The 25,213-nt window shown below is 32.9% G+C and overlaps 1 protein-coding gene across 1 annotated transcript in view; it reads right to left on the reverse strand.

The window, feature by feature from the left end:
- LOC127698993 (protein stum homolog) overlaps positions 1-25,213 on the reverse strand; it is a 56,288-nt gene that overhangs the window by 10,846 nt on the left and 20,229 nt on the right. The gene's annotated exons all lie outside the window — the stretch shown is intronic.

The raw sequence follows: 25,213 nt of genomic DNA on the forward strand, positions 1-25,213 counted from the left end.
ATGTTCATCTAAAATTGTTCCGAAAGTTTCTTCTGTGATTGTGGCGTCCTCTGTAACGATAATTTTGGTTTGGATGATTATCTTCTCTTGTATTATTTCGAAAATTGTCCAATTCGTCTTCTAGTTTAGTGATTCGATCCCGCATATGTTCTTTGTCGCGTTGTAATTGGTATTGCTGGTCGATTGCTTCGCATCTTTGATCGTAAATCCGAAAATTAGCTTCTTCAAGATCAGTAATACGTTCCCGTAATTTTTCCATATCTTTCTTATCATCTGCACTTTGTTTTTGAAGTTTTTCTAGATTGCTAACAACACTGGTATGCTTTTGATTTAGCTCTTTAAATTTCTTTTCATAGTGTACACTTTTAATTTTGAATTTAACTCTCTCGGAATTCACTCGGTCGTGCCTGAGTCTTACGTTATCTATGAATTCCTTGTTATATTCTAAGGTTGGAAAGAAGTCCATCAGTTCTATAGTATTGAGTTCCGCACAAGGAAAAATTGACATAGCTTTCTGTTCTTTGAATTTTATCATTCTTTCTGCGTCACGACGTAACTTGGATTTCGATTTAACCTTAACAACTTTCACGTCCGGTTGTCTGTGAAAATTACACATTCTGGCGTAATGTCCAAAATTTCTGCACTTATAGCAAAATGACGTTTTTGCTATACATTGTCTAAAATGAAATTGATTGTTCACAGTCTTTCCACAAAACTTACATAGGTAGTTGTCCATATGTTGAAAATTTCTTGTCTGAAAGGTAGTTCCATGATCAGACATCTGGTATCTCCAGTCTCGGCCAAAATTTCTGGTTCTCCGCGTATCCATTTTTCTGTTTGCTGGGGGTTCAGCTTCTAAAGTAGAACAAGGTATCCGCTAGATGCGTTGCCCGGGTCCTCCACCAGATATAGCCGGGTAAAATGGCGTTCCGGCTAAATGGAAATCAAGAAGGAATATTTCGCTCCTTAAACTTTTATTTTAGCAGTCCGGCAAGACCGAACAACAAGCTCTAAACCAAATGTAAAGTAACGTACAAACAATAACAATATATATAAGCACAAGCAATTAAAGGATTAAGAAGATTAGCATATGGCAAATAGAAATAACAATAGATTAGAAGAGTAATTAATGTCCGACACGTATAAGTAAATTATTGTCTAAACTGTTACAGAGAATGTATAATTAAATGAATAGAGTAAATGAATTTAAGTCCTTTGTCCAAGATTATGACACATAATCCGTGTAAAACACTTATGCCTAAATTTACGACAAAGTTCAGAATAATAAAATAAATGCAAAACCTAAATATACATTAAAACAATTGAATAAATAAAATGTTGTTTAAAACTTTTTTCACACTGCACAGTCCAAATAGTCCGGTCATACTGTTATCAACGGGGCTATACTTTTTAATTGTTCGGTGTTCCCAGCTTTGTTCTCGAAATGTTTAAGTATAAAATTAATGCAATCTTCAACCGCAATGGGTTTTTTTATGTTGCGCACATGTTTATTAAATATAGCACTGCATGCAGACATAACAAAATATACTGCTGTTGATTTCAAAATCAAATTAAATGTAGGGATTACAATTTGAAATAAATCTGAAAGCATGATGGGCGTACTTCCTAAAATACATCTTATAAATATACTTGTGTCAATTATGATTACAAAAATCATCATTCTGGCTTTAATTTTACACTTTACCGACTTTCCTAGCAACGTTTTACACTTACCAACATATAGAAAAAGGGAGTTTCATTATAAAATATATTCAAATGCACTTGTTTCAAACATATCAACAACCGTCATTTATTGTTAAATTTATCATTTATATATTTGATAAATCTGCTAGAACGTTACCTGTTGATTGGATGCAAGTGCGTTTAATTTGCATGAAAAAGGCACATGTTTCCTTTTCATTAATACAGTTTTGCAACCGATTAAACTGCTTTGCACAAAGCTATCAATTGTATACATTTGAAATTTTTGTTGGAGTTACGACATCCTGCTATCTTTACCGGACTAATTAAAGTATTGATAATTGAATCCACCTGAAGAAAGCTTCAAAATTTTTCAAATAACTTTATTATCAGATTTATAAACTTCAAAACACAAAGAAACTCCAGTACTAAACGTTGATTACTGAAAGTTTCGCTAATGGAATCATATATCACATATTTATTCATCACTAACGGAATCATATACCACATATTTATTCACCAGACAGGGATAGTTGTATAAGAATACAGTAAAGTTTACCGATTTATCCATCACTAATGGAATGATATACCACAATATTTATTCATCAGGCAGGGATAGTTGGATAAGAATAGAGTATCTTTATTATATACTTAGTAGTAAATACAGATAAATTATATGTGTAATACAATCAATGACAATCATGCTGTATCAACCATCCGTGATGATATCGATATCAGTCACGGTTACAAAAGCTTTATCAAACCCCTAAACTCTATGACTTCACGTCATCGGTATCAGTCACTATTGTAAAGAATCAAACCCCTCATCTGAATTACATCATCTCACGTGAAAAAAACATCTGCTTGAAGTATGTAATAAAGTGTATATGATATGGCTTTTTCAATATCACACCCCGTATCAACCCTCAACCAATATAATCCCTCGAGCAGAGCTCTTGGGATTATACTGGTGTCTCGGGTGATGCAGGTATGATATTGAAAAAGCCATATGATATTCTCTATTTATTTATCTTTTTTCTTCACAATGTCTACATCACGGGGTAATTCATACGTTCATGAGTTTCAATACAACGTTCATGAGTTTTCATTCAGAATATAATTGATTAAATATAAATGGTAGATGAGGGGCTGTCATGGTACCGGCTTCAATTCAACAGAATTTTAGTTTTCCATCAACGTTAGTGTGCAATAACTGTAACTGTACAAATGGTTAATTTAGAAAAAAAAATGAGCTAGGAAGATGATACCAAAGGGATATCAAAAGCCATCGAGTAAAGCAGACCTTTCCACATAACACTACAAAGAAAACTAAAGATTGAGCTATTCGAAATTCACCATAAACCGGAGGTCAAATCAGATACTTCGAAAGGGTCAGCAGTTCCCGATCACCGGTGAAATTTGCCATGCTACTCCTATCAAAATACTTTAAAGAGTCATTGTATACCTTGACTATAGCCATCATAAAATTGCAGAATGATAGATGCTGATTGATAGAATTTTCCAAGGAAACTAGTAGGTCCTGTTTAAACTTAGTTACTACATGACTATTCTAAATACCAAAGTCTTTTTTTTCATACTTATGATTGATTATGATCATGATTATATTGTCTGTTGATTTGTATAAGGATAATTATCATTTAAGTATGTCTAAGTGTAATCAGATGGAAAAATTCAGCTGTCACAATTTAGAAAGTGTATGAGTATACATATCAACCTATGGGACGACTGAACAAATAGTTTCGAAAATGTTGTTGATTTGGTATTTGGACTTTCCAAAGGAAAGAGATGGATGATAACTGGTAGTAGGATGCCACTTGTATTCCACTCTTAAAATGTGTCTTGAAACCCATACTAACATTGATAGGAACCAGACAGAACACTTTGTTTTTGAGACGTCCAATGTGCATTTACAAATAAACTTTCTTGTACAACTATATACCTATATAGCGATCATAAAAATAGACTTGATAACCCTAAGGTCAATTAAGGACTTGCAACATTAGTTTTGGTTAAATTTACAAAACTGATCGGCCAAATTTTATTTAATATCCCCGCGGTAAATGTTGTCATTGCCAAAAATATCGACTATACAAGGAAAATATTACTATACTCTGAGTTTATGCTATACTCTTGGATAAACAGTCAACCGACAGCTGCATCAACTAAGTGGTAGTATGGTAGGTTTTGCTGAGTTAGATGCGATTTATAAAGTTCATGAACTCAGATTCTTGAAAAAAACAGTCAAACCGGAAAAAAATACTTTAACTTGACGCGTAAGTCTGATTTATTACTAAAGCCAATTAATACAATGCCGTGAAATAATTGTGCTGAAAACTGAAAACCAAGTTATTGACTTGCAAGTTGATCATACATCTACGATATTTTTCAGCTTATTTATACACGTTTTATCATTTAACTCAATGCTTTTTAACGGATATCATTTCTCTATTTGTAAAGGGTTTTCCTCAAATTAGAGTTATACCCCTTTCCCATCCTCTTTTCCTAAATTGTGACATCACTGAATGACACTAACCGCCGGATTTATACTTGCATAAGAAACACGACGGGTGTCACGTGTGGATCAGGAACTGCTTACCGTTTGGGAACACCTGAATTCATCCCGGTTTTTGATCGGGTTCGTTCAGTCTTTAGTTTTCTATGTAGTGTTTTGCTGGCATGCTGGTCGATGTGATTTTTGCCATGGCGTTATCAGATATTTTTTGATTTATGAGTTTGAATGTCTCCTTGGTACCTTCCGGCTTTGTTTCTTGAACTTTGTACATTTTAATGTTATTTAAAAAAAATCAGTTTACTACAATGTAAAAAAGTTTAATATTATTCGAAATGTACTATAAGTCTTAATACGTGACTGACTGACAGTCTAATCTATGAAAAATATCAAGAATTAAAGGGAGTTTCTGTTGTATTTATCACTTGTTTCACTTAGACACAGAGTTTATGTCTACCATTATATCTACATTATATATGTACTTCGAAACATAAAAAAGTGTATTGTGCATTCATCATAAATTTATAGCTAAAGTTACTCTGCTACCTGATCTTTATTATTCGTGATTATTATTTGGTAGATGCATACTTAATAATTGCTGACTCTTCTGTTGGGGAGATAGGTATGTGTAGATGTTTCGTAAATAAAAGATGCATGAATGAAGCCTACAATCGTCTTTTCTACTGTACAAATACAGGGTTGTAGTTACGTACATAGTCTACTGGTGTCCTGTTTCTGTTGCAAACAAGTGGTTATATTCAAATTCCTGTTTAAGTCACCATTTCTAGAATGTTTTATGTTTCATAAGCTGAACAAAGCTTCTAAAAACATCTTGTCGATTCTTTTGCGAATAAAATTGGTCAACTTTGTATAAGAGTGATATATAATCTGTGGAAATAAGTACAGGTTGACACAGAACCTAAGTCTTAAAGACAGATACACCCGTATTAGCACAGGTTTCAAATTGTTATTATCAGTGATGCAATAATGTGTTTATATTGTATATACCATAGTTAAGTGACATCTGATATAAATATACTCTTGATAAAAGAAGTGTTTGGCAAACATTCACCCGTCATATAAAAATGTATGTCATGTTACAACATAATTTCTGTAAACATAAAATGACAGCAAAAAAGCTTGTCCTTATAAAAACTTCTTTTTCAAATAACAAATGTAATAAGATATTGAGCTACTTCTCTTTCTATTTTTCCATTACCATGAATTCTACAACAGACATATAAGTCTTAAAATAAAAGTACACAAAGTACAAAGCGTGACTAGAATAGATGTTTTACGCATCACTGACTTTCAACTGTTCAAGTTTGATGAATGTAAATCCAGACAAGTGCTTCTGACACAAGAAATGTATAAAGTGTTAATTTCACATTTACTAGCACTGGTTCGATATAACTGCTGGAAGACTGTTAGTTCCGGGGGATATTATCAACTCAGAAGTCAGTGTGCTTCGATACTGACATGATCCATAGTATATACTTTATGTCCCCTATTTAAAATTCCCCGTTCATAATATAAATTATAAAATTATTTTAGAAACAAAGACTACAACTCCCTCAGTCAAGGTTGACCTTAAAATAATTTGGTTACACTGCTAAGGTCCTTTTTGGTCATATAGCTCCTAACGTTGCAGCGTATTTACACATCCCTGAATTTCAAATGAAATCAGTCTTCTAGTTGCTGCCTTCCCTGGTTTTACTTTTTCAGCTGTCATTCGTTCAATCATTGTTCAAACTGACTGTTATAAGCGAAATATTTTTTTTTTATATTCCGCTTTTAAAAATATTTGAAATAAAAAAATCATATCTGATTGTTTTTTTCTAGATCGTAGCTAATGCCCCTATAAAGAATTTTGAAATCATTTTAAATTATTAGTTCAGTCTGATATTCACATCTGAAATGTTTTAATTTCTGAAAAGATTTTTTTCTATTAAATATTTGTATGGTATACACATATTTTGTCTGCATTATCTTGTTTTCAATAGTCGTGGAGTTTTATTTCCGTGTTTAAACTCTTACTGCGAGCATACACTGTAGGTAGGAATAAAACCGCAGCTAAAATTTCCCGGATTACAGTTAACATTGAGTACGAGTTACAGACACATTAATAAAAAATAAGTGACTTCATCATAATTGAAAATGTTCTGTATATAAAATTCCATATGGCAATACAAGAACCCAAAACATTAACAACAAAAAATCATACAAAACGCGCACGAGTGATATCCAAAGGGCAAAAGCGAAAGCCCCGGTGGTACATTGTAAAGGGTTACATTCTGGTTTGCCTACTTTTAGTTACCCCAATTATCAAATGGTTATATAAACAAAAAATACAAAAGGTTTACTGATTGAAAATTGTATAGTCTGTTCCAGTTACTGGTTTGTTGCTATTTTATATGTACAAATTCTATATGATAAGTTGTATGCAATTGATGCATATTAAAATGTAATTTTTTCTTTATATATTTGGTTTTGAAATTTTCATTGAATTGATTCTTTGAAGGAGATAAATGAAGATAAATAATAAATCGATTTTGATATTATTTTTTTATTGCACTAAAACACTTAACATTGTCAATATTACATAAATATCATTAGCACTGAAATTTATCATTCAGAATGCATTTAAAGCATCAAACATAATATGCAAACATAACATTGGAAACAATTACAAATTTCATGTACAAGAATGTCTTTAATTTAAGTGCAGAAGGTGTGATGCTGCATCTGCGTATTCTAACACATCCACAGGTCCTTGTTCATATTTAGCTTTCAGTCCCTGAAGTCTTGCATGGATTTCTTTGTACCTGCGTCTTTTTGGTTGACGGGCCCCTCCTGCAGCATACTGTATAATGGTACACACAGTGAAAGCTTGAGTTTTTCTGAAGCACCTCAATTATCTCATAAATATTTGGGTGTGCGTGTTGGACCATCATCTTGATTTTATATTATGCCAGCCTTCCAAGTGTTTGGTAGTGCATGGTCCCTCAGTCAGGTAGTAGTTCCAGAGGAAGCAGTGTCCTTCAACCCAATATTCTGTAAAAGTGGTTGTGTCAGGAATATTCTCTGCTTCAGCAATTTCTTCTAATGTTTATAGTTTTTATTATAATAGTTTGTCCTTTTCAAATCTCAATATTAATATTCCTATAACATTTATCTCTTTTTAAATTATATTTATAGCTTTTGTTTTAATATTTTTCCTTTTTAAATCTAAATATTGAATCAATTTTCAATCAAAATTATATATTTATAAGATTTTACAGGTAAATTACAGGTAAATAATATGCCTAAATTTAAGAAACATACTTTAATTGTTAAAACAATTCCCCCTATGTTTATTAATGCATGTAATTAAAAGACAAACCAGGATGACACCATTGTAAAGGGTTCAATTTGATAATAATGATATTCAAAAAACTTATATCTATAATTTGCCAATTGCTTTGTCAGTGTGATCAGTTGAAGCAGAGCCAAAATGCACAGCACAAGCGTGATCAACTGCCGAGAATGCACTCTTACTGTCAGTTTCACTGTTAATTGTGAAACTGATGATGCCCCTTGTAAATCAGAATTGACATCATTGATAGTTTGAAAGTTATTGTAACAGCATAATTACTGTTTTTTTTTCTGGTGCATCCCGTATTATGTACACGTGCAAACTGTCTAATGATGATATAGACATTATGAGACATTATATGTTTTTCCTATCATTTAGTCGTTTGCAAAATATTACTTCCTGCCAAAAATGCCAACTACAATTGAACAAACTCCAATTTCTTGTACACAAGGAGAAGATTGACGAATTTTAACAAATCCAATTAGATTTTGAAGTCTCTGCTGTATTTCAGACAATTGATTCGATAATTGTGTATCTAACCATCCCGGAAATAGTTGTAGAATTGATCAATTACTTGTGCCAAAAACAAGAGGTTTGAACATGACTAGGAGCCTTATCAATCAGCAATATTTATCTTAACAACTATTTCCTATTCGATTATAGTTGTGTAAACTATTTTCCATTGATGAAATACATACATTACCAAAAAATAAAATCGGAACAAAATGAAAGACACATTGCAGAAACAGATGTTTTATGCTGAATTTCAGGTTAAGTATCGTTAATCAGTGAAGCGAAAGCAAAGCATAAATTAAGATCAATTCTACGTTTATGTACCAAATGTGTTCTGATGTCCATTACTAGAACATTTGCATGTTTTGAACATTTTCAAAACATGTTAAAACCCGCAATTAATTTGTTGGGAACTGGGTGAACCTCAAGTATGCACACACGGCGTCGTGTGTTATTGAAGTGATTGGATTCACATTTTTCAAAATGTTAGTAACCGAATATAAAGTTGCAAGCACCAGACCATTAACATTTGTTTGAAAGTTATGAAGGAATCGAATGTATGGACTTGAATGGCAACTCTTTGTTCACGTGTATTTTGAATAAGCAAGCCCCTAATATTAAAAAAAGCACATCCCCTTTTTCTGGATATGGAATACAACAGACATTTGTTTTTAGAATTGTTTTTCTATGTTTCTATTGAGGATGCATGTATGTATATATAAATCATGGATTTTGGAGTTATATGATTTTCTCCGATTCTGCAATTCATGGTTTTCTAATGGATTGGAATCAAATCATGCACACAACTTAAGCATAGTTATACTAAGACAATTGGATAACAATAGAAGAGAAAATATATCTGAAAAATATTGAAGAAAGATACAAAACTATCACAACAGTTTTCTCTGAACTTATGGTATCAAAGAACGTAGAAATCTCGTGTTATACATCATATAGCGAGCTAGACACCTCATATATAAGACATCTTTATTTTTATCAAAAGTGGACGTACAACATATGGATTCAAACAAGGACGTTTTTATTTTTATTCACCTGAAATTTTGACGAATATCAAACTGATAGAATATAAGTATCCAGTAATACTTAAAGTGATATCTGTGTGTTATATATAATGTCTAGATAACTCTTACGAAGGCAGCGGGTCGTCATGAAAAAAAGACACACTCCCAAAGGCATTTGTCTCTAAAAAAATACCTATATACTTTTATATAACACATAAAGGTATGCAGGTAAAGAAAATTTCATCAACCATATTTACCGCATCTCAAACAAAGATGTCGCAATTTTCTGTACAGGTATCGCACTTACCGCTTGAAGCCTTTCTAGGGTGGATGGTACGCAGCGCGGAAAAAGAAAAAAGCTCAAGAGTGTAGTGTAATTTGAGGTATAAAGGATGCCTAATCGTCTGATTTAGAGAAGATCTTCTTGAGCTAAGTTGGTTAGAGCGCTGCTTTAGTCATAGGGGTTGCAAGTTACTTCTGATCCTTATAAATACTAAGCGTTCATACTCTTGCCATGGCAAAACATTATATATGTTTTTAATAGATTGGACCCTGATTGGGCCCTTATGATGCAAGCAATTATGCTATGAACGGTAAAAACGGACTCATAAAAACAGGAAAACGTATCAAAGACGTTGCTTTATCAATATTGGGAGTTAGTTACCTCTATAACACGTACTAAATCACAATCAGTTAGTTTGTCGTTACCTCTATAACACGTACTGAATCACCATCAGTTAGTTTGTCGTTACCTCTATAACACGTACTGAATCACCATCAGTTAGTTTGTCGTTACCTCTATAACACGTGCTGAATCACCATCAGTTAGTTTGTCGTTACCTCTATAACACGTACTGAATCACCATCAGTTAGTTTGTCGTTACCTCTATAGCACGTACTGAATCACCATCAGTTAGTTTGTCGTTACCTCTATAACACGTACTGAATCACCATCAGTTAGTTCGTCGTTAACTCTATAACACGTTATGAATCACCATCAGTTAGTTTGTCGTTACCTCTATAACACGTACTGAATCACCATCAGTTAGTTTGTCGTTACCTCTATAACACATACTGAATCACTATCAATTAGTTTGTCCATCAACACTATATTAAAACAACAAACGGCTCATTATCTTAATTGACCTAAAGATTAATGACTTGTACTTATTGGGTACAGTTTGATACAATTAAATGGCTATACGATGCGGCAAATCAATCATATGGTATATTTATTCAATGATACTAGTAAGCAACATGATTATTTTTCAGGTAGAGATAAATGAGCAACAAATAAAAACCCCAAACAACTACAATCTATACTACTAAAGGAAGAAACCGATTTCATTGCGCCGCAACTCCTCTGAAACCATACAAAGTCGGAAATATTTGTGATGTGAAGTATAAATGTAGTTTTTTTTACTTCCTAAATTTGTCTTTGAATCAATATTTTTTCCACAGAAAACGCCAATTTTTGAGAAAAATATCCAAATTCGGAGACCGTTATCGATCCGTGTCTTATACGCTTTCGCGCGTGCTCAGTCTACGTACTGCCCGCGAAATCCAAGTGAAAGTAAAAAGAAAGGATAGAAAATAGGACAGTTATGCCTATAAGGATCCTGTATTGTATTGTAAGTGCATCATTTTGCTAAATTAAACGACATCCACCCTTTTTACTCAGGTGCAGAACTGTTCAAAAATGAAATGGGCGTTGAACGTGTCTAAGTGATCCTCCCCCTTTTTATGTGTAAACACAGGCACCCGACGTCCGGACCCTCCCCCTTTTTATGTGTAAACAGAGGCCCCTTGACACTCTTTGTTTCAACACTTGCCCAATTGTACCGCGATTTCGTTGGCATCTTCTAGTGAACCTATATAATGATAGTCTTTGTCCCTTTGCTTTTTATACCATCAGCATGTATTTGTTGTATCTGTTCAATCGGTCACAACTTGTCAAAGATCTTTTGAGTTCCAGCTTTCCATGTGGTATGGACACCTGTTTATCGTTTAACATCGTATGGTGCAGTAATTGCAACTGGTATCTTTTGTATACATATATATTTACAATATTTATCAGCTGAGCATTTAAAATCTATCTATTACTACATGTTGCTATCAGCTTTAAGCCTACGCAAAGTTATCTTTTCTTTATAAGAAAACAAATTTTAAAGAAAAACAATAATTTATGATACCGATAGCACACGACACAGCGTTTCATCAGGTATGCCTGAGACAAAAACATTAGAAAATACAAAACGTTTGAAAGCATAAAAACCCAATCGGCGTACACAGAACAAACTAAAATCGTCTAATGTTTATACTTCGCATCAAGAAGTTGCAACCTTAGTTTTAGTACAATTACATCTTAACTGTATTCTACAGTGGAGAAAAGTAGCATGTAAATCATGCCAATAATGGAGTCGAAATGGTAGTCAGCATATAGCGGAACAGACAAAGTGGTAATAAAATCACGTGTGATACCGATGCGCACGGTAGTGTTTCTGCTCTAACCGTAATCAGTTCGACGCATGTAAAACGTTTGAGAATTCAAAGAGACAATTCAGCTAGAACAGCTTAAAATCGTTTACGGTCTTTTTTGCCGTAGCTTTAATACAATTGCACTATTTATATATATATATATGTATACTGGAAACCGTTATAGTAGTAGTAAAAAAAACCATCAGAATACAGAACGAAGTATGTGACAAGTGGCAAATAACTATGTAATATACTAGTAGGCCAGTTGTCTATCCATTACATTCAAACACGTTTTAATTAAAAAAGTTCAATCTCATAGCAATAGCGATGTAAAGGGTAAAGTTGCTTTTTTAATCAGCATGGTTTTTTATATTTTCCTCTTTCCTAAACCCGCAATTGCATATATTGAAGCGGTATCTTTTTAAAGAGCATGTGGTATGATTGCCAATTAGACAACTCTGCACCAGACACCAAATGACGTAGAAGTTAACAACTATAGGTCACCGTACGGCCTTAAACAATGAGCAAAACCAATATCATATAGTGGTAAGCTATAAAAGAACCCGACATGACCGAATGTAAAAGAATTCAAAAGAAGAAAAACAATGGCCCGATTTATGTACAAAACATAAAACGAAAATATAATACTATTATAATAGACAGCAACCAACGACAACCATTGAATTACAGACTCCTAACTTGGGACAGGCACATATGAATATTATAGAGAATTTGATGGGATTAAACGAGCGCTCAACCCGCCCCTAACATGGGACAGTGGTGTAACAGCAAGAGATCAAACTGTAAAAATCAGTTGAAAAGGGCTTGACTTATCAGATCGACACAAAGCACAAAAACAACTAACAAAAAGACTAAAAACACAAAGTAACGACCTAAGAGAACTCGAAGTTACTTAAACTTGTTCAATGCCCATTTCAATAATTAAATAAATTGTGTTTCTCAGACTAAAATATCAACCCGAACACATCCAACGAATTTAGTGTAAAGACGTCATAAACAGTCTAAAAAAAAACATGACCAAAGTTAACTATAAGCATGGATCTTTATTATAAATTCACTATTTGAAAGGAGACGATCATTTTTTTAAAATGAGACCATTGTTGTAACTTCGTCGACAGTTTTGTGATTTTCAAGTATTTCCTCTTATGTGTTGTCGGCGTAAACCAAGGATTTCCAAGTGTATACACTAAGCCTTATATTTATATGAATTAAATAAAAATATTGATTCATTAAACAAATTCAATTGTAGATAAGTTATGAAATCTAAATGGTTATACGTCATTATTCTTCTGAAACAAACCTTCTAAATTAAAATCGAACCTCTTAAAATTAACGCAAATGAAATTCTTCACCTTAATCAAGGCAATTGTTATTGATGAAAAATTATAAGCATGTCCGATAATGTTAATCATGATAAACAAACTGTTCCAAGTTAAGAATATTGAAGTGGTTGATACGTAGCATGAAACTAAACAATAGTATTTAATGCAAAAGAAGAGGAATCAACTAAGATATTCGTCGTGTTTTTCTATTTCAATTGGATGATCTAACCAAACGATAATTGCATTACTTCGTTTGCATTTCTTTAAACACGAGTTGATCATTTTCTTGTGGATCGGTCGGGAAAATATTGCTTTGGTCAACAAAATGTTCCTCTGAATATCTTTGCACACTGAGCATAGTGCTAAAACGGTATACGTATGAAACCTATATTTTAAAGTGCATGACACGTGTTTCTAAAATAAATTCATCATGTTCGCTCCAGACCAAATGTTTTGGTAGCAAATCAAAAAATCAACCATGTAATTTGTATGTTAAACAAATACCAACAATTAATTCATCAGTTATAACTTTTTCATTTATGAAATAGATCCATGCATGAAGGAATACTTTTTGAAGAAAATGAGCATTCAAATAAGACTTTTGAAGGTGTTCATAGTGTGTTAAAAATGAAAACAACACGTTATAAACGTGATCAAGTGATTTTCTGGGTTTACCTTCACCAGGAACACCCAAAGCCAAATATTTGAAAGCCAAGGATATAAATAAGAAGATGTAGTATGAGTGCCAATGAGACAACTCTCCATCCAAGTCTCAATGTATAAAAAGTAAATAATTATAGGTCAAATTACGGCCTTCAACACGGAGCCTATGCTCACACCAAACAGCTATAAATGACTATGTATAAGAACCGAAACAGATGAAGAGCTATAAAACCAAAAAGGACCTAAATAAATAGCCAAATCCTTCTGAGGTCAACTTTTTCTGAGGGAGTTGAAACCGTAAGTTTCTTTATAATTTCAAAATTTATAAACGGACAATTTTAGAAACTTTAAGGATTGTTATAAATCATGTCAGTACCGAAGTACTGACCACTTCAAGCTGATGATACCCTCGAGGACTGATAATCCACCATCAGAGGTATCATCCCAGTGCTGTAATAAAACGAAAACAACACGTTATAAATTTCATGCGTCCGAAGCGAGCGATGTATATAACCGGTTTAAGCCAAAAAAGACATTTTTAATTTTTTCTCAGAAGTGTATTTTTAATGAAATATTTCAAATTTTTTGTCAAACTTTGGGTCTAGGTCCAAATGAAGTATTTTATGTCCCTTATACTTGTTTATCCCTTCTATACTTGTTTATCTAACTGGGATTTGTGTTATTGATACACCCTTTATTCTGTGAAATATTCCCTTTCTGGTTTTTTTTCATGCAAATTTCCGGCTAGACCCTTTCTGAAATGAATTACATGTATATATTTAAATCTTGATGATTTATTACTATTCTGTACATTTTAAAAATAGTAAACATATTTTTAAGAATAAACCAAAATAAGTCTTTTTATGAGAAAAATCGGAGAACCGATTTCCATGACATTTGTGTATTTCAATGCATGTAAATTAAAACGACCAAATCTAAATTTCGAAAACTTGACATATTAAGAAATAAATTTCTCGTTTATGTACCAATTTTCCAAGTTTTTATCGTCAGAAGTGTATGGGAAAGTTGTATCTAATTTGATTCAATACATGGCTTGCTCACCAGAAAATTCTTTCAAATGGGAGCTCTAGTTCACGTTATTGTTATAAAAATAAGATGTGACGGTATGCTTGCCAATGAGACAACTCTCCACAAGAGACCAAATGCCACAGAATTTAGTTTGTTTATTCTGTAATTTCGGATTTTAAAGCTTTTCCAACACCTGTCATGGCTATATCATGATATTGAGTTTATTCATAATGTATATATAGTACAAGCAGGATTTCCGATATCTAAATTCCTTTCCATCTGTTAACAAAGTTATTTCGTCATGCGTTCAATAGCACAGCTAGATAAACATTTGACGATATCTCTTATCGGAGAGCTCTTTGAAATAAAACCTTTAGCGCTAGCTTTGATAAGTTCAATAACACAACTAGAACTAAGCATCGCATATATTTTCTCAGAAAAGTTTAACACTTTTTCAATTTCTGTTGATTTTTTACGTTCATTATATCTTGGCTAGTTTATTCTGTCGTACCAGTTACATATGTATATCTATATGTGTCTCTGGTTGTACATTGCAGAAGGAAACATTTTTCATTCAGCTTACATATGTAGAAGTAATTTATCTCTTCAGATGTTTAGTTCTTTTAAATCCTAGGCTTTCATATATGTTTTGGTTTGAGCTTTCCTGATGATGGTAACCCAGAAAATCGCTTCGGACACACGAAATTAATTATTGTTATTTTCGGTTATTCAAGCAGAGTTAACTGTCAAGTTTCTAGTGACTATACTAGAATCTGATGTTGAATGCAAAACAAAGATTTACATATTATAAAAATTATGTTTTTGTCAATCATTTGACTTTTACTTATTTAGCGATTTTGTAAACATTTCAGGTGTTTTTACGTTGATTTTAACATATGTTGATTTATATATCTTTAGTGAGAAGGTGTATTTAATCGGTGTTAAGTACAGAACTGAATTCTTTGTAATCCTGCTGAAAAGTTGTTACCGTATATTACTGTAGCTGCCAAACAGAAACACGTGCAATGCTCCCGGTTGGAATGTAAACAACTTTTCAGATGAATTTAACATGATCTTAATGGAGTTTAAAAACTTCTGAAAGAATAAACAGACAACGGACATGATTTAGTACTTTGTATAAAAATTCATTGGCATAAGATAAATTCTTCACAACAAGATTATATCTAATCTACATAGTATATAGTACTTTTAACATTCCAGAATTATTGCTCTTTGTATTGGTATATTTTAAAATATGGACAATTGTTTGTTTTCTCTAAATCATATTTCTTTGATTATGAAAGTTATTTTAACAGCCAGTGCCACAAACCACGTTAGATTGCCATACAAAATAAACCTTATTTCATACATAATGACTTTGAAATCGTCCTTTTGACTGGTAGGCTTATTGTTGTATATTTAGTATATATATAGTACAGTATATAATTGTTGGAAATACTTTGGAGTAAACTATCAGTAAATGTATCTTCCGTATCCAAACAGAGAAATTACAAATTAGCTTCACAATCAAGAAGTATAATAAAACGTTCAAAATTATTAACTAAAATGAAATGGCCATATTTATTCCTCACGACTACAATATCTTGTAAAATTTCTAGAAACTCTTGATTTTTACGCCTGAGTTTTATACCGTTTTTGTTTTTATATTAATTGTCGCACACATTATCAAAAATCTCCGGGATATGTTATCTCCGAGTGTCTCTCATATATCATATGTATGTAGCTACAAACTTATGTGGGTTGATCTATTGTGCAGGTGATTCGGACACACCAAATTTATACAGTACCATAACACCAGTACAAATAGTCGAATTAAAATGGCGGTATAATATGGATAACTATACACTATACATCATTACATGTTGGATAGCAATCCTACCAAGTACGAACGCTTTAGTTTCTGTAAAACGGGCTCAGAGAAGTTGCGTTCACAAGGTGTTATTGTCACAATACAAAAAAAAATGTCAAAGTCCAATAGATCCTGTTAAAATGGTCGAATCAAAATGGCGGTATAATATGTTCAAATACACAACATTGCAAACAATCCCCAAATGTGAGAACCTTCTGTAAAACGGATTCAGATGAGTTGCGTACACATGGTGTCATTATTAGAATATTAAAAAAATTGTCGAAGTCCAATTACTCCTGTAGAAACTCAAATCAAACTATATCGACATGGTAAAAAAATTTGACGACAAATAATCCTATCAAGAATGAAGGCTGTATGTCAAATGATCACTGGGTAGTGATGTGTTTCGGACGGATGAACGAACAGAGACCATGCATCACCATATCATCCGCGTTGCGACGCCCGGGGGACAATGACGAACTTCCGAGATCGAGAGTTATTTCACGAAAATGCAAGTTGAGGACCTTGTGTTATATAAAGGTTGCAAAAAATCAGAGACAAGTGCCTGTGTCACAACCGTATCCACCAGGGACATCAATATAAACACAAGAGCTTTGCTCGATGGTTTATATTGGTTGAGGGTCGTTAGGGTATCTTTTTAATTCGAGCGTTGTGAGGATATCTTTGCATGAAGTAGTTTGAAGCTTAGTGTTACCGTCAAATAAGTTTTCAAAATGCGGGTTTAATGTCAGGACCGAGGCATTGACTACTGGCTGGGACTACCATTGAGGCGGATTTCACATATACCAATTCTGTAGCATTCCAAACGTGTTTTCTTCTATCTTAAGAAACAAAAGTCGTGCGCACGGAAGCCAGAACTATAACGTTACCGTGAATGTTTGAATTCCAGATCCAACCAAGATCATAAATTATATAACTGCAGGGGCGGATTCAGGCAGGGGCGTGGCGGGCGTGCGCCCCCTTAAAATTGACAAAGCATGGGTTGCCCTCAGCTAAAAAATAAAAAATATTTCGATAATTTTACCCCCCCCCCCCCCCCAAAAAAAAATAAGTTTGCGCCCCCTAACCTAAAATCCTTGATCCGCCCCTGAATTGTACGAAACTTAAGGTTTCAATTTCCTTAAAGAAGGTTGGTATTAGACACGCACAGCTATTCTTTATTAGTTTAAATGCTTTCAAAATATTTTGTTAACAGTTTTTATCAAAAATATATGGTATTACTTTTTGCTGATTGATTATAAGAATTTAAAAAGTAATCTAAACTTTAATTTTAACTCTAGTTAGATTTCATCATTTAATAGTAAATTCCCTTCAAAATTAATACGTCAGACACTCAATTTGATCATGTCAATTGTGTCCAACAACACTTAAGTTGCTCTATTGATCCAATGACACAGGATAGCACTATTAACTTATATATTCGCCTTTGAGTATGCACATAGCAATGAACTACTCTTTACTTTACACTATGCCAAAACAGACACCAACAGAAGCTTATCTGTACATTTAAATAAAATCTACATGTACAGCTACTTATTACTATAGACAAGAGGAGTATAAAAACTAGAAATGTCATTAATGATAACTAATCACGGGTTGTTACAGATAAAAATTGAAGGAATACCGTAATTTATATCTTGGGTTAACGGTAGTATTCAAGTGTTTCAAACGGTATATACTGTTAGCACTTGAAACCATGCGCATCAATTTTGACATGTTTTTAAGTGTGTTTTTGTTTTAGAATCTCATTTAGGTAATGCTAAATTTACAAATTAAATATCATAAACTCCCTAGGATAATCAGTGAAATAGCAGTGAGAAATGAGCATGTTTGGGGAAGTCAGAAGAAAATGTTTTGCAACAAACATAAGGAGATATTTGACTGGACGTTTTCTGAAAACACCATGCTTTTAGAATCTGATTGAAATACAGATTTTGTGTCCATGGGTTTCGTGCCTCTGGATGTTAAGCAACCAACAATTAATCAATCAATCCATAGGTTTCGCTTACTAAGACCAAAGGACTCCGAAAGAACTTTAAACAGAAAAAAGCGTTGTCAGATCCCTGTAAGTGTTTTGGGATTTGAAACATTTATTAGCCATTTTTATTAAATCATAATTATTGAAACATGCAAAATGTTTAATATCGAGGCTTGTTTCTAAGACTCATATATTTGAATATATTGATATAATGTAGAGGATTTCCGAAATGTGTCTATTTTTAGTTATTGCAGCTTTTGGAATTTTTAAATTTCGCCTCGAGTATATATAAGATGTAAGATAAGGGGCAAATTAATGATAGATCTATTTTAATTTAAGATTTTTCGTGTTTTTCTTTTCAATATTTTTGTTCAGAATTTTTTATAAATTATTTCGAAGTACGGCAGCCGATATCAGAAAGATTGATTAAGTGAGTTGAGTTTGCTTTCAGTAACTCCAAACATCCTTTGGTATTGTCAAGTGCATTTTTCTTACAGCTGTCTGAGTTGAATTAAGATGTCGTTTCCGACATATCTTTGGTTTTTCAAAACATTGAAAAGGCCGGGTACTCATAAAAAATACATGTTTATGTACTGTTCACGTTAGTGGTTGTCGATTTTTTGTAGAGGATTAGATGGGTTCTTGATATGACAGTGCATGTATATAAATATCATTTTATTTCGCCTCGTTGGGAAGGTAAGTAATGACTGTCGCTAGATTAACGTCAAGTGGCAAATAATATTAATTAAAGTCTCGTCAAATAACTGATTTTATCCTGCAATTGGGTGTCTTATCATACATTAACAGCCCTACAGATATCGCTAGCCTGTATTTGTATACTATACAGATATCGCTTTAAAGCTCCGCCCACTGCCGGACTATTTTTGTGTATTGCAGTTGACAAGTGTTGTATGAACTTTCGTGACCTCAGAATGTGTATTGCAATCGCATTCCAATGACGTATTGTTCCGTCTATGAGTGTTCCAGTCTCCGATCCGCAACCCACCTTCTGCTCATAGACAAACATGAACAGCAGGATTAACTCCATTTTCTACGGCGCCAATCTTCAAGTTCAAAACTTTAAATGTGTAAATCACAAAATCAACGCCATGCAACAATCAGTGAATGCACTGACAGTTCGAAATTCTGAAGCGTAGGACAAATCAAACACTTTTGTCTTAAATCGGACATTGTTTTGTCATTTCTTTTTAGTGTTGAAATTAGTTGTTATTTTATAACATATAATTATTAACTTTGAGCGATATATTGTTGACTATGCGAGATTCTTTTCGGCGTACCTTTGTGGACCGTTGTGTGATTATGTAATAGTTATACACTGAGGGATAGGTGTGTCTGGATAAGAAATACAGATACACCGTATCCCGAAGTGTATAAATAACTTACACCCGATGCTAAACCCTATATTTGTTTACATTGAATATTAAATGACAAAGAATGGAGAGCATTTTTATTGACAATACCAAACCATTAATGATTAATAAGAAAAGAATATATTTTTTTTGGAGAAACCCCGGCACTAGTAACCTTACTTTGACGATCTTCATTCAGACTTTGACAAGTGAGTAGATTTTACAAATTTCAAAGTTGCCGTTTTGCATATGCCCGTTAAATCCATGTGCTAATATGGATCAGCAGGTCAAGGTGGACCGTATCGTGCATTTTTATTACAAAAAAATAAATACATCATGCTCCTTGTATGCAGTTGTCAATATGGACGGGTATAAGACGGACGACATTTAGTCAGGCGTTGGATTTGGCAGAAGAGACTGAAGATAACGCAATATTTATAACCAAAAGTACTTACATGTATCAGTTTAATGAAGGTAATCATAAATGTATTTTATATGTTTCGGTTTTATGAAGAAAAAAAATACCCCCCTCCACCCTCTTCTTAACTTTAAACAAACATTCATATTCGAATATATATGACAAAGGGATAGGTGTGTCTTGATTAGAAACCCGACGACAGGACACGCTTAACATACAAAAATACAGATTGCATATGTAGGACCCCCCTTTTTGGGACCATCCAGGGGAGGGGGGACCGGAGGTTGGAACCCCCCTTTTTTTACGATCAAAGATTTAGAATGAGGATATATGGCTAGAACCCTCCCCCCGTTTTTATCCTAGGTTGTCATCCCCTTTCAAAAATGGCTGGATCTGCCCCTGGGTGTCATCATTAGTCTTCAACAATCCAAACATTAGGCCACACCAATTTGATTTGTAGTTCTTCGGACAAAACTCCAAAAAATATGGGGCGAGCGAGCGAAATTTTTTTAATTGTATTTTTTTCTTGAAAATGAGTTTTTATGAGGCGGGTGCTCTGCAAGTGAAGCGAGCGGTATAATTTTTTTTTTAAATTGTGCGATTTAAAATTTATGTACATGCTAAAACTGGGTTACTTCATAGAAAAAGGAGAAGAAACATGCTCTAATGCATATAATTTGATGAATTGGTGCATGAACCATACCAAACTTTCTTGTCTCGCTGTGGTTTAGTTAATTTCGATTATTTTCGTCAAATTAGCTTTGTCTGCGTGAATTTGCATTAAAATTCATGCATGTGTATATATTAAGGAAGCATAGCAGATGCAGTATAACAAGAGGAATGATGTTAGTTAGGTAAATGACATATGTTGAATAAATTTAAATATGTGTATGTATATCTAAAAAAAATGCCCCTGGAAAATATTAAATATTTTTTTATATATAGTTGTTTTCATTATATCAATATATGGTAATGATTGTTTATTGGCTGCTTGATGTCCACTTGGAACTATTTATCCATACCTACTAATGATCAACATAATGAGTGAGGTGAATATTTCAACAACATTATGAGTAAGATAGTTATATTGTTATGCATGTAGATCTCAATGTATCAAAATATTCCCTTAAAATACGTATACCTGTCACCACATTCACATGCATTATTCTGACAGCAAAATACTCTTTCATTTTGCTCCTAAAGGCTGCAATGCATTTTAAACTCTTTAGCTTGACTAGAAGTGGTTGAACCAATTACACATCCCTAATTATTATGAGCATGCCAATCACAATACCACCTATTTGGTCTCGAACGTTGGAACTGTTAAATTTTCCCTTACAAAAGAGTTCTGCTTGCATACCAATAGACTAACAAGGACATATGGCCATGGGGTTTCATCAAAATAAGATAAATCTGTGAGTTTTTTTCTAAAATTCATGGGAATTCAATATTATTTTCATCAAAGATAGATACGTCTATAGAATAACAAACATTGTAGATACATTTGTACATAATAGCAGCCCGTGTTTCAAAATTCCACGTAGCAAATCTGAACAACACAGAGTCAATATAAACAGTCATTCTTTGTAAGAACAATGTTTTATTGGAATAGACTACCAAACAATCTCGTGTGTGCCAAGACAATTGATAGCTGTAAAACTTCGGTTGCTCTCACATCTTGGGACTAATTTTCCATCGCCTTTTTTCCGTTGCCATTGATGCCATATCATGGCCTTGCAACGTACTTATTCAGATTCAGGTCTATGTCTGTTGAAACAATGATTGGGGATGACGATGGTTCTAACAAACATTGATATATCGTGCATGGTCATCTAAAGACAGATTTTTAATATTTGTCTCCTAGAACAGGTCTTCATAGATAAAACGAGATGCATTTCGGATAACTGTTTGTTCAGTAACTACCTCTCCACGGCAATGAGCTGACACAACTGCATGTTGGCATCCCGATTTTTTACCTTTTATTTGCAATTTGATTTATCACACGTGCGTTTGAATCGATCGGAGCAATAAAAACGTCTAGCCTATGAGAAAAAAAAAATTCAAAGAGAAACTAAATTTGGAGCGGCATGCGGCCCAAAAATTTGCGGAAGCGGTAATTATTTTTTTTATTGAAAAGTCAATTTCTCCAGAACAGGAGCGGGAAAATCCAAAGAACTATTAATCAAATTGGTGTGGCCTTAATATTTATTTTATGATCAAGACTTAGTCCAAATGAAAACTATATGTTTTTAATGTATAATTGAAATCAAAGTTCTTTACATGTATATTCATTGCCATATTGGATTAAAATTTTAGCTTCAAGCAAAAGAGTATTTAAATGACTTTTTTTTATTCAAAATTGATGCTAAAATATTTTTACGCTATTGGAATTTCCTGAAATATGTTGTTTTAATATGTCTTGAAACAACTTGTAGTGAACAATATTAGTAATCTCTTTTGTTCATGCAAAAAAAAAACACGATTTCTATTGTTATGAATAACAGTTGACTGCGTTTTCGGGATGTAGAAGCAGGGGTTTCCAGAAACCCCGCTCGTCACACCCTGTGGTCAAAATTGTTATTCGTAATAATAGATCTATTCAATTTACACGTGTTTCAGAAATAGAAACTATGAAGTATAACAATAGAACTGGGGTGTAATTTTTAATATTACTACGCGGGCCTCAAAGGATTTTAAATCGAACATAAATACAATTAATTTAATTTTTTTTCTGTCTTTCAAAGCAAGAACAATGCACAAAAATTATTTGCAGGATAAAGACAATAACTGTTTAGTGTTTTTAAATATCAGCTGTATTTGTACGAGGCTAAGAAACAGGTGTAATGCGAGCTTTAGCGAGCTATTACTCCTGTTTCGAGCCGAGTACAAATACAGCTGATATTTAAAGATGCTAAACAGTTATTGTCTATGAAGCTCTCTATGCTTAGCTAAAACTGGTATTAAAAGGAAACTATATTTTCCATTCGTGTTATAAACGTTTACATAGATATGCACAACGCTGCATTTTAAAATATCAGTTTTCAAAATTGTCTAATAAACATGCATACAATTCACATTTACTAAAACATTCGCCGTGTTTTATGATAAGATATCATAGCGAAGAATGATTTAAACTTTGAGCATTTGAATTATTGCACCTTTGCAAATTATTTCACCCTGATATTTTCTAAAATTCGTGTGATGGAGTATACATATATCTAAAATTATACAACAAATTGTTAAAAATGTGTAAATTTTGTGAGGCTGAAAAGAAAAATAAACGAACTTCAAGACTCGATGTTTGAACTCAGATTGGCCCGAGTAAGTAATAAATGATGTGTCGTAATGACAATTACAAATATATTTCCAACATTGAATTATTACTCCTAGACAACCTTTGTCGCCATTAGAGCTTTATTTATGGAGAAGTCCGTGTATCTCGTTAGTACATAATTAGTTATCAGTAATAACTAGATTGCATAATCTCAGTTGTACCATTAAAAGGCATTCACAGTCATTAATCAGTTTAAAAAAATATTAATCTAATGGTAGTATTTAGATACAATTTATCATTATACGCATTAATTTATTGACTCTTTTACAAAGCAGACAATATAAATATTCAGATTTTAACGATTCATAAAAATTCAAATGGCAAATATCATATACAGACAGTTGAAATATTATATGATGAAATTCCATGAGTTTTACGAGGGAAGAGCTCCCAAAAGTTTGACATATCCTTTGATACGTCTCATCAAATTGCAGTGGATTTATATAATGAGACAATTTTATTTTGTTTTGAAGGATAAGAATAACTATAATCTATAAAATGTTACAACTAAGGTAGGGCTACAAAAGCATACCCCTCCCCAAAAAGAAAAAAAAATAATTAAAAAAAAAAACAACAAAAAACTAACAAAAATCCGAGAAAGAAAACAATAAAACAGAAAAAAATGCACGGTAAAGGAATATAATATAATTAGAGATTGAAGTAAAAGCTTCCGAAAATTAGATATAGATAGTGAATGTAATGGTTTAGATATGAATATAAGATGGCGATTTGCATTTATTTATTTGGTATGATAAAAAAGAAGGAAGAGTTGGATCACCTAATTAGTAATCAGTTCCAACCACTGTTATGTTATGTTTAAAATCATTGTGGATTGTTTTCTGATTGACATTATTTATAAAAATGTTGAAGTGTGTTTTACCCCCTAAACAACATGCATGATATACGAATGATTTAGGTTGTGGCGACCTTGTTCAACTGGATTTTTCTTGATCATCATGTCAGCATGTACAATTGATTTTATGAATGATATGGGTAAGGCACATAAAGGGCACATAAAGCCCTGATATAAAAGTCTTCTTTTTCAAACTTATTTGGAAACAAGGTTGTCTTTTGAAAAATTGATTTTATGCCCATTTATATAAATGTGTAACTAATATTCAATGTATGCATGCACTTATACATTTATATTGTATTGTAAAATATGTTAAGAAGAGAAGACATCATATGAGTCTGTTTGAATTTTGTCGTATCCAATTTGTATTGGAACAAAAACAATATGTTTAAACTAACAAGTCGTGAATTTCAGGGCAGTACACCAAAATAAATTATCTGTATGTAGATGTTTATATGGGCAGCTGGAAGACGGAAGAATAAAGATGGCTTATAAAATATTGGTTTTTAGAATAAAAAAAGAAATTGCCAACTCGTCCATTTGTGTATCTTTAAATATCTCCGTATACACAAAAGACTATCCATAGACTATCCATAGACTATACATAGTTAGGCTAAGCGACCATATTTTGCCCCAAGGATGATTGCTGTCAAATTTGGTTCCTATTGACTATAGGAGTTTCAGAGAAGAATATTTTTGTAAAGCTCAGTAGAAAAACAGACGACAGACGTCGAG

The sequence above is a fragment of the Mytilus californianus genome, unplaced genomic scaffold (genome assembly GCF_021869535.1).
Source record: "Mytilus californianus isolate M0D057914Y unplaced genomic scaffold, xbMytCali1.0.p SCAF_4, whole genome shotgun sequence".
NCBI lineage: Eukaryota > Metazoa > Mollusca > Bivalvia > Mytilida > Mytilidae > Mytilus > Mytilus californianus.